Source organism: Lepus europaeus, chromosome 15, assembly GCF_033115175.1.
Source record: "Lepus europaeus isolate LE1 chromosome 15, mLepTim1.pri, whole genome shotgun sequence".
NCBI lineage: Eukaryota > Metazoa > Chordata > Mammalia > Lagomorpha > Leporidae > Lepus > Lepus europaeus.
In genome coordinates, this window is record NC_084841.1 from 82,237,886 (window position 1) to 82,249,944 (window position 12,059).

The 12,059-nt window shown below is 43.1% G+C and overlaps 1 protein-coding gene across 1 annotated transcript in view; it reads right to left on the reverse strand.

Moving 5' to 3' along the window:
- The window catches only part of ADGRV1 (adhesion G protein-coupled receptor V1), a 568,898-nt gene that overhangs the window by 147,221 nt on the left and 409,618 nt on the right, over window positions 1-12,059 (reverse strand). The window lies entirely within an intron of this gene.

Sequence of the window (12,059 nt, forward strand, 5' to 3'; positions counted from 1 at the left end):
TGCATTCACCCACTCCTTTGCAATCTGTTCCCTATACAACAACGCATGGGGATTTAAATTGTGTACATAGGGGTGAGCGAGCGAGCCAGGCGTTAAGACACCCGTTAGGACATCTGTGGCCACATCCTCATCCCACAGCTGAGGGTCTGGGTTTGCTTCCCAGCTTTGGCTACTGATTCCAGCTTCTATTAATATGCACCATAGGCGACAGCAGGATGTGCTCTATTGGTTGGGTTGCTGCCACCTACATGGAAGATCTGGATTGAGTTCCCAGCTCCTGACTTCAACTCAAACCCCACCATTGTGGGGATGGGAGCTCCCTGCGTCACTTGACCTCTCAAATTAAAAAAAAAAAAAAAAAAAAAAAGCAAAAATAATAAGATCACTCTCTTTCTTACCCTTTAGTGCCTTTGCATTGGCTGATCTTGTCCCACTGACCTTAGTCTGCCCCAGGAATCCTGCTCCTCCAGTTCATCTAATATACAAGGCTGCTTCTTTTCCACAGGGTCTTTCATGTATAACATTAGGTATGAGAGGTAGGATTCACTATTGTTACTACTAGTGTTAGAAGATTCAGAAGAGGAAACTGAAGATAACTTATCCAGAGTTCCACAGCGAGTGAGTGACAGAGGAAGACCTGAAACTAGGCCAGACAGAAATATGAGCTAATCTGTGAAACTGATGTCAGCTTACATGGGCTTCTCAATCTGATTAAAAATCCAAGATATTTCTAGGCATTGTCTTTGTGCTGTTACATGTCAACCTGGGTGTGTTACTTGATGTGCTGTAAGTAAATTGGGCTAGTAAAAACACGAATATAAACAACAAGAGCTTACCAAGAATTACCATCATTACAAAATTTATTATTTAATAAAACCAAAATCAGTAAAATCAAAACATTTCAGAAAATCAGGGTTATGTAAAAAGGTGTAAAAGTCTTTTAAAATATATTTTGGGAAGAAAAAAACAGATATTTTAAAATCTCCTAGACAGAAGTCTCAGGGACATAATTTGTTTAGCAAAACTCCTTAATAGGCCACTGGGAAATAAATGCATGGGTCTCAAAAGAAGAAAAGGAGGAGAAAAGGAAAATAGCTTTGCTCTTTAACCGAAAATGAGAAACATTTGATTGCTTTCCAGGGGAAGCAAAGAGGTAGAGGTGCGAGCCGAGGACATCAAAGGCAGAGTTCACATATGTTCTGTGACAGGCTGGGTGGAGGAAGAAGGCCCCATGCTGCAAGTGACAGGGGAGCTTCCGAAGTTCCGAAGTCAACACCCACCACCCTGTTCTGTGTGCTCCTCAGCCTACCTTGTGTTTGCAGAATACAGCAGGACATGGAAAAGCCAAAGGAGTCTGTGTGCCACTACTGTGTGAATAAGAGATGGAGAGAAAACTCCTGAAGGAACAAGATGCTGTATAGAGCCGAACCTCGTGTGGACACCGGGAATTCAGAGCACGTTTGTCCACGGACATCGCAGTGAGGAATCTCCCAGGATCTTTCCCCCGCCTCTCCTGTGATGGAATCAGGCCAAACTCTCAAAACCTATTCATGGAAGGGTAACCTTCGGAGGACTGGGCACTCAGTAGAAGTCCTAAAAAGCATTCTTTTCCAAAACACAACAGGCTAATGATGTCAACTATCTATCATGACCCGTCACCCTTCTTGAATCTCTCTTTAAATGGCCCCAGTACCTGGTCTGTCACCTACCAAGGCAGATTCTTCCATGAATTCTGTGTTGTGCAGACTTTAACTTGCTTAAAAGTTCTGAAACTAGTCTTGTTGGACTGAAATATAAGTGTTTGTACATAGGCTGACCTTGACTGGTTTTCACAAGCCTCGGCAGATCTTGGTAAACTCCCGGCCCACCCTAGACTTGGCCTTTCAGCTACATTTTGGAAGATTTAGAGGATAGAAAGCAATCAACGTTCCCATGCTGTTAGAAGTAATCCCTAAATATTGAATACAAACTTTAAAAATTTGCAATCTAAATTCAAGTTATCAAAAATCTAACAGTTGATTAGGAATTTCTACATACTAAACTTTATTCCTCTTATATGAAGGAATTGAAATATTTGTGAGTCAAAATAAGAGAAAAAAATTTAAAAGAATAAAATTTTCAAATAAGCCAGTAATACAATCTCACAGGTATTTGAAGTATTAAAGTAAAATTATGCACGAAATTAAGTCAAAATATGCAATAGTCCTCTGCTCCAAGCAAATAAACAAAAAGTGCAGGATAACAAGAAATGTAAACCTATAGGTTAACCCAAAATTTGGAACTATAAATCTTCATGTTCCAAAAATAAAGCCCCAGGAAAAGGTCAGACTGGCCAGCAGGGGCTGAGGTCCTAAGGCTCTCTGAGCAGTCAGCAGCAGGGAGGGCGGGAGTTGAGACTGCTTCGAGGTGGCAGGGCCCTGCGAGCCAGCTGCCAGGACCGAGTTACAGGCAGCAATCTAGGATTCATGAATGGCTGCCAAGACCATGAAAGAGGACCCAGAAAAGCTGTGCTCTGCGCCCTGGGGAAGCGGTAAGATGTTACCAGTGAGAAATCTGAACTGCAGACCTCGTCTCGTGGAGATGTGGCACCCAAGGTGACACTATTCACACAGATCAGGAACATCAAGCCGAGCCAGCAAGATGAAACTGGTCTGCAAATCACGTAGAAGCCCATCAGAGCTTACAATGACGTGGTACAGAGATAAAGGTCCTCTCACCACTCAACAGGAGGTTAGCGGTATTACCTTTAACAATTCTAAGTAGATATATTTTTAAAGCCATAGCACGTAGTAAACAGAAAAGTGCAGTGCACGCTGACAGAAGGGAAGAAAATGGAAGCTAAAAAACTGTGTGATTCATAGAAAATACAAAGTGAGGTTTGTCAGCAAGCATGACAAATGAAGCCGCTTCAAAACGTTCATGGAAGAGCAGGCGCCATTCTCCTACACTGTACCATGTGGAAACTTGCATGTCTGGAAGGAGTGACTTCTGTGCCCTGTCAGTCTGGGGTGGGTACAAGTCATGGTCACAGCCCCATCTCTGTCTTCAGAATGCTTTCTTCCACATGTGTTTATCCAGTTTGTCTAGAAAATGACTAGAAAATGACAACCCTTGGTGACGTGGTTTGTCCAGAGGCACTTGCTCCAGTGTTGCTTCAGCCATGCCCTTGGCACTTGGCTCTCTAGGCTAATGCTGCTGCCACCCTACACCCCATGTAGCAGGCCAGCCCGGTCAAATGCAGATCAGAGCTCAACCTGAAGTCACAAGGCAGTGGTTTCTCGAAGAGAGGCGCTTCTCTACTCCGACTGTAATGCGACATAAGAACCACGGTGAGGCAAAGGCTGGAGCAGGCTAACTTTCTCTTGGGTGTCTGTCGTAGCTAAACAGAAGTGGGGAAGCTGTCCGACTAAGCGAGCTTCAACCAGGCACATGTTCAGCTCCAACAAGACTCAAGCTGGGGCCACTCAGCCCCTTACCTGCAGCTGGCCATGACCATAAGGCTTCCACCCAAACACAAGATTGCTCCTCTAACAGGGTGATACTCCGCAGCTCCTCTGAGCTTATCAGGGGGCTTAGCTGTGGCCTGGTTTCCAGGCCCACAGTAAGTGTTCTTGCAATTCCAGCCTCTTACATTTTCCTTTTTAATCCAAAGAATAACATCTGTTTCCCCTAATCCCCTCTCTCCCCGTTCTTGAATGACATTTTACCCTTTGGAGAGAACAAGGTTGAGATGTTACAGACTGTTGCCTGCGCCCTGTCTGTTCTTGTCGCAGATGTATTTGGGGATATTGGATATACGCATTTTCTCTAATACTGTTTTCCAATCAAAGCTGCCCTCCTCCCAGGAATGTTCATGCAAAATGCACTTGATTTTTTATTTCCATTTGTCTCACGTTTTTGGAAACCCCTTTGTTTTAAACCCACTAGTTAGTCAGGTCCCCGATGTGATTAAAATAAATTGAGGTCGGTGCGCTGCAGCTCAATAGGCTAATCCTCCACCTGCAGTGCCGGCACCTGGGGTTCTAGTCCCGGTTGGGGCGCCGGTTCTGTCCCTGTTGCTCCTCTTCCAGTCCAGCTCTGTGCTGTGCCCCGGGAGTGCAGTGGAGGATGGCCCAAGTCCTTGGGCCCTGCACCCCATGGGAGACCAGGATAAGCACCTGGCTCCTGGCTTTGGATCAGCACTGTGTGCCGGCTGCAGCAGCCAATGGGGAGTGAACCAACGGAAAAGGAAGACCTTTCTGTCTCTCTCTCTCATTGTCTACTCTGCCTGTCAAAAAAACCAAAAAAACAAAAAAACACACCGAGGCTTATGCTACATGAAATCTGCCTAAAAATAATGACCATAGCATTTAGGTTAAAGAGTCAGGAAAGAGGACAGCAGACAAGAAAGCTGGGAAGTAACACTGATATCAAACAAAATGGAAGGGAAGGCTTTTAAGCATTCATGGAGACAAAAAAAAAGGGGGGGGGGTCCAGAGCCAATCCCCATAGAAGACAGAACAATGTGGGACCTTTACACACCTAAGCAGACAGCCTCAAAATACAGAATGCAAACCCTGATATGAGGCAACATTCACAAATCCACAGACATAACGGGAGATTTCGCCTTGCAGACCAAGTGACAAAAATGCAAACTTAGTAAGGCCATGAAGGAGACTTATTCAAATACTCTTAGTTATACTTAAAGCAAGAAAAAAAAAGAAGGAAATGTGGGGAAGCATTCAACTAAAGAAAGCAGAAAGAAAATAATAAATATCTTTGGTGGAATACAAAAGAATAAAAGAGAAAAAAACAGCAGAGACCGGTGGCTCCAAGTTGATCTCTGTACCCCCACTGCTTCCACCTGGGTCCCAGCGACTACCATCTCCTGCGCTGTTACTGCAGGAGCCGCCCAACTCCCCTTCCTTTACACTGAAGCCATCAGTCAGATCATTTGCCCCTCCCCATGTAAACTTAGTCATTACAGTTCCCCCCTCTCTGTCTTCTCCCTGCTTTCTCTCACTCACTCTACATGGGCGCACGGCCTCTCTGTGTCCCCAGGTGAGTCTTGCACGTCCCTGCTTTAGGACCTTGCACTGCTGTTCCCTTTGCCAGGAATAGCCCACCCTGGATACTCCTGTGGCTGACTTCCCTAAACCCTTGAAGTCTTGGCTCTAATCTCCCTTCTCAATTATACCTCTCCTGTGTACCTCCTTTCAAATTACAACCCCCACATGCCCTTCTCGCTTCAGCACTTTGTCAGCCAGTTTTCCATAGCATTTATTATCTTATTAACATCCAAATTGGGCCAGCACCACAGCTCACTAGGCAAATCCTCTGCCTACAGTGCCAGCACAACAGGTTCTAATCCCGGTTGGGGTGCTGCATTCTGTCCCGGTTGCCCCTCTTCCAGGCCAGCTCTCTGCTGTGGCCCGGGAGGGCAGTGGAGGATGGCCCAAGTGCCTGGGCCCTGCACCCGCATGGGAGACCAGAAGGAAGCACCTGGTTCCTGGCTTCGGATTGGCACAATGCGCCGGCTACAGCACACCAGCTGTGGCGGTCGTTTGGGGGGTGAACCAACCGAAAAGGAAGACCTTTTTCTCTGTCTAACTCTGCCTGTCCAAAAAACAAACAAACAAACAAACAACACCCAGATTGTATTCATTAAATAAATTACAGAAGGATAGGTAGATCTGCAAAAATTAGTACAGTATGTAGGTCATGAAGAGCATAAAAAGGATATATATGGATCTTCATGATATGAAGGAATGAATGAGGAGCTGGACTGTATCTGTGATGTATTTCTTTAGGATAACAGAGGAAAAATGTCTAACGTTTTCACTCTTGGCCTTTGGCTCAGTCTCATTGGTGACACAGTTGGCCTGGAACAGGTTGTGTTTCACACTGCTGGTCCTTGATGGTGGAGGTGTCTTAAACCAGAGGATAATGACCAGGTGATCCGGCTGGATCCAGTGTGTTAGGTAAGTCTGATCAAGTGCAAATGCAAGTCAACACTGGGAGAATGAGCTTAGGGGCAGGGTGTGGACTGGGTCAACAGACATAGGGCAGAAGGACAGGATATCAAATTAGACTTTACAGACATCAAAGCTAGCTTAAAGTCTTTTGGAAGTAGAGCCACAAGTAAATAAGCCATCAATCAAGAAGGAACCATGAAGCAGATTTTGGTAAATATAATTTTCTTGTACAAACCAGAAGTATGATCCAGGCCAGTCTTGTTTCTATGGGGTCAGACACTCTACCAAGGTTTATAGGGATAGCTAGGCAAGAGGGAGAGAAGGATACGATGGAATTGGTTCTTACTTTCAAGGATTTGGTAGGGGAGGGGATTCTTCTCTAAACCATAACCCAGATGGCCTCAAAGGAGCTTCAGAAACAAATTTCTAAGACTATTTTTTATAAGATTTATTTTTATTTTAAAAGCAGAGTTAGAGAGACAGACAGACACGCTGAATTCAGGACTTTTATCAGGGTCTCCCACATGGGTGCAGGAGCCCAAGGACTTGGACCACCTTCCACTGCTTTTCCCAGGCCATTAGCAGTGAGCTGAATTGGAAGCGGAACAGCCAGGACACAAACCAGTGCCCATGAGGGATGCCGGTGCTACAGCCATTGGCTTAACCCATTGCGCCACAGTGCTGCCACATGACTATTCTTCACCCATAAATCTACCATTTCTACTTCTCTTACACGACACACGAGTAAAGTTGAAATTGGGCATTCACTGGTTTCATGAATCAGAGCAAAACAAAACTGTGGACCAGAGCAGTAAGTGGCTCACTTGTGTCTTCCTGTATACAAATCCTGCTATTTAAGAAATCCTGATTTAGAAAACAAATTCCACCAGCTACAAAGAAAGTCTGCTGACTTGGTAAAAGTTTAGAACTCACCAGGTCCTTTCAAAGTTCATCGTAAGTTTCAGTATTTACACCAACAGTACTGTCAATAAATTACACACACTATTGTACGGGACAGGAAAAAGCAATGTTCCTTGTTTATCTTTGGCGCTGTTTACTTCTAGCTCTGCTGTGGGAAAGAGAACTGAAACAATGCTAAGCTTTTCCTTAATGAGATTCTGATCAGGCTGGCTGGACCAGTGCATAAGGCATGGCAACTAAAGCAGAGGAGCAAAATTAAGCTTCCCATCGCTTGCTCACCCTGCAAAGGTGGGAAGCTGTTCACAGCTTCCAGCGTGGCCTCAGCATGGAGCAGAGCCATCTCGTCACTAATCTCCTGTCCCCACATATTTCTGTTCTGGGCTGGCCTTGCCATGCTCAAAAGATATATATCCACCAATCTCAACTTCTCAGCATTACAAGTTCACCAAACCAGCTAAGGTGGCATTGCAAAAAAAAAAAAAAAAAAGGTGATGGGGGGATTTAAACAACAGGATTTTAATCTCAGTTTTAGGAATCCAGTAACTTCGATCAATTTATGCCTGCATATTTCTCAAAATAGAGAGTTGGGGGGGGGGGAGTGGATAATTTTGGCACAGCAGGTTAAGTTACCACTTGGGATGCCAGTATCAGAGTGCCTGGGTTGGAGGCCTGATTCCACTCCTACAAATCCATGTGCAACCTGGAGTCAGCTTGTGACAGCTCAAGTTCTTGGGTCCCTGCTACCCACGTGGGAAACCTGGATTGAGTTCTAGGCTCCTGTCTTCAGCCTGGACCAGTGATGACTTTTGTAGGCATTTGGGGAATGTATCAGCAGACATAGATCCTTCCTACCCCACCCCTCTCTTTCTGTAACTCTGCTTTCAAATAAATAAATCATTTTTAAGAAGAAAGAGTTCTGAACTTTTATTAGAATACAAGAAGGTTAGCAATCACTATTAGTTAACACAAGGTAATATGTACTTGTCTCCCTCTGTTCCTCAGTATCAAAAAGGTTAATCTTGGAATTCCCCCCCCCCCCCCAGCACCTGTATTGGAATGAGGAAAGGAAATTGTGCTAAGAAAGAAAGAGAGCTATTCTTTCCTAATGAAATGGCATAATTTTAAGATAGTGTAATAAAGTCAAATGATCTTTGCTTTATTTATAAAATGGTATTTTTTTAATGTTCTGCTCAAGTGAAACATCTCATATTCCACTGGCCAGCATCACACTATTTTGCCTTTAAACTATTTGCAAATGTTTAATCTTGTTTGTAGGGTGCAGAAGTTATACAAAGGTTAACATACCACAAAATATTGACCTTAGAGCACACTGAAATCCCATCGAAAACACTTGCTGGCTGTGTGACTTTGCACAAGGTTTAGGTGATGACTCCTCCTCACTTCTCTCATTTCTAAAAAGGGGATGGTGATAATAAAAGTATCTACTTCACAGTTGTACTGAGCAGTAAACATGTAAGTGTTGTTATTGGAAAGCATTTTCTGGATAATTATCTCATTAATAGTATGCTTAACTCTTCGGATCTGTCACTTCTGCCTTGTTGACAATGGCGGTGGCACATGTGTTGATGCCCGTCAGCCAGGCTTTTGTATGTACAATGCTTAATTCTTAATAGTAAATCCTCATTTTCTGTACCAATCACAGAGTAATAATCAGCTCTGTTTCAACTCCCCATTTATCAGCCGAGGCAATGAGAATAAATGCAACAGAAATGAAAATGTATGGGTGCTACAGTCACTATTCAATGTTTTTGATTGTTAATAACCCTGGTTCCCAGGCTGTCATTGCAAATGGAAAGCAGAGGACGCAGGATAAAATACACCGGGGGCTTTGTCTATTGCCCATGGCCATCTCTGGAGAGATCAGTGAAAACAAACCTTCTTATCTGATAACTCACTCTTCCTCAATATCTCTTGCAACAGAAAGAAGATCCTCCATGTTCAAAAGTAATTATGTACGTTGCTTCAATTCTATGTCCTCAAAGGTTGATGATTTTTACACTAAACTCCACTTAACTTCTGGATATTTATGCACGCTTTTTGGAGAATTTGCATTAAAGGGCTTAAGTATCTGGCTTAGGTAAAACATGACCTCAAAACTTTCCTTCCACCCATAGGCAACAGTATTGCTTCTATAATACTCCAGCTCCTGCTTTTGTGTGATATTGTGTGTAAGTTATTTTCTGCATGGGAGAGGAGGTGGGGAATGGGAGAAGACATAAATGGAAAAACAGAAGAATAGCAAGGGACCATTAAAGAGAGGGAGAACAGCGTAGAAAGGGAGTTACCCTGTAATTAATGTGTAGTAGATCTTCTGTTTTGATGCATCAAGCATGGTCACAAGGTTGCCAGCACTGGATGTCTTGCTACAGGCCATCAACTATCCTTGTCTAAGGAGAGCTTAAAAAATCTGCCATTTCTAACCAAGAAGCAGCAATGGAAATGCTGACACCTTTTATCTTGGCACAATTCCCAGGGAAGTCAATGGGGAGACCCACTGGCAATGAACACCATTCTGTGCAGTTTGATGCTTTTCATTTGGTAGAATTTTGTTGCCAAGGCTATTGCATCAAGTTACTGAAATCTTAGTGGATGTAAATTGTCTCAACTGCCACTTAGCCTGGCAAGAAATTTAAAGGGCATGCCTTCTACTGAAAGGAAAGATTTAGCCTCTTGAGCCCATTATGCAATAAGCAGCATTCGAAACCCTATAGCAAATGCTCATTCTCTAGCTTACAGCTAGGAGAGCAAACTCATTTTAGCAAAAAAGGAAGTCCCCCTTATTATGAAATATGCACACATTCAGAGGAATTTTCTAGAGATTAGGAATTTTACTTAGTGTATTTTAATAATTTTGTCTAGTTCATTTTTTTGAAAAACATGTGTGCAACTGAGCACTGCTTTTAGCTAAATCCCAAGAGGGAAACAAATCAATGCTGATTTATAGAGGATGTAAACAAGGGTTTAATGTTTCCAAATCCTAAATGCTGGCAGAGTAAGGAGAGTAGTTAACAGAGAACTACCATAGGATTTTTAATCTACTAAAATAATTCAGTAATATAAAGGTTACTCAAGGTTGCTCCCCTTTCCAAAAGCAGGTAAGTTATTAATGTGTACTTCCTTCCTTTCTTTTTTTAAAGATATATTTTATTTATTTGGAAAACAGAGTTACAGAGAGGGAGGGAGGGAGGGAGGCAGAGAGAGAGAGAGAGAGAGAGAGAGAGAGAGGGAGGCAGAGAGAGAGAGATGGAAATCTGCTGGTTCACTCCCCAGATGGCTGCAACAGCTTGAGTGGTGCCGATCCGAAGCCAGGAGTTTCTTCCTGGTCTCCAACGTGGGTGTAGGGGCCCAAGGACTTGGGCCATCTTCTACTGCTTTCCCAGGCCATAGCAGAGAGCTAGATCAAAAGAGGAGCAGCCGGGACTAGAACCAGCACCCTAATGGGATACCGGCGCTTCAGGCCAGGGCTTTAACCCGCTGTGCCACAGCACCGGCCCCAATGTGTACTTCCTTTCTTCATTTAGGATAGGAGTGCTCAAACCTTCAATTTCATTGCTATTCTTCTTTGTCTCAAAATCATCAAACACTGGACAAGGCTGGCAATACGACGGACCCAGTAGTACGAGAGAATCCATCAGCTGAGACAAGGAGATGCTACCAGCCTGACTATCCACAGAAGAGCAAGGGAACCTTATCAAGGGCACATGTTACAGTATTCTCAACCACAGCAGGATTTTTACTATTTCAACTCTGTCTTTATTACCTGTAAAACTTCAGCGCACAAGTCTGTTGATAAAGGGAAGTTTCTCTTCAAGCATCAACTCTCCTTTACAGTCATCCTAAGATTTTCAGGAGGGCAAAATCATTCATTCCTATTTAAATTCTGAGACAAGTGGGGGCTCAAAAATTACAGAAATAGCCATAGGGCTCAAAAATTAGAGAAATAGCCATAGGATTTCAAATTTCCCTTTCCTAAGTCCCTGACTTCTCACTGAAATTTAGTTCTTGTTAGCTCTTTTGTCTCTTTTAAATGTGACATTTGAAAAACAGCAACACAAAAAGCTGCAGGCTAAAACTATAACTAGTAAACCTGTTGGAACAAATTCCCCCCTCACATTAAGGAAAACGAAATGACTGTATTCATCTCCCCAAAATTGCTTGCCCACAAGTAATCAGGCTTATCTGTGACCCAGTTTTAGTTGCTCATAAGTGGGGGTGGGGTTCCACAAACCCACATAGTGGAAACACTTGAAGGATTTATGAGCCGGTAAATGGGTGTTAGCTGTTTCAAGTACATACAGGCCAAGCCAAACCCAGAGCTGTCTGTATTTAGCTATGATTACAGGGGTTACACAAATAAGAACACAAGTGTACCCAGGACTTAGAAAATTGTTCAGGAGATTTTCGTTCCATAAATCTTAAGGCACAGAGGGTACCCTAGACTGAGCCTCTCAATGAAATCTTTTAGGCAACTGTATTTTCCTGGCAGCAAAAAACATGTTTTTCAGGAGCTATAGACAATTGCTGTAGCTCAACTGTTCAACTCTCCCTGATAGTAAATTTAGTGGCTCTTCCCATCTGAGTCCCCCAGCCCCTGGCAGATTTTTTTTTCATAATATTCACTTTCTGTGCACATTCTGAAGACCCCTGATATGCATGGATTTTAAAAAACTTGGGACCCAAATAAACTTAATTCCACTTTTCCAAAAACTTTTCAAAGACCCTTGTATGTACCTAAGACTAGATCCAGTCTAGGACAGATAATACATATTTTGATTATAAACTCTACTTAAACAGTGCTTTTTTCTCCTTATTGCCTGTTGCATTCTTTACTCAGTGGAGGGTTAAGCTTATAATTACAAAATACACTGAAAGTATGTCATTGTAAAACTTGAAAGAATAAGGGGAGGGGAGGGTGGAAAGTATCACTATGCTCCTAAATCTGTATATGTGAAATGCATGAAATTTGTTCACCTTATATAAATAAAAAATTGGAAAAAAAAGATGCACCTGGACTGCATCAATTCATACAGTGAATAGTACCTGCTACAACTGAACCAGCCCAATGGGCTAGGAGAAGGCCAATGATTATGCAGATCAAAATGGGATTGTCTTAAGGACTGTGACTAGCAAATCTCCCACTGGTCTCTCAATTGCAAAGTTTCT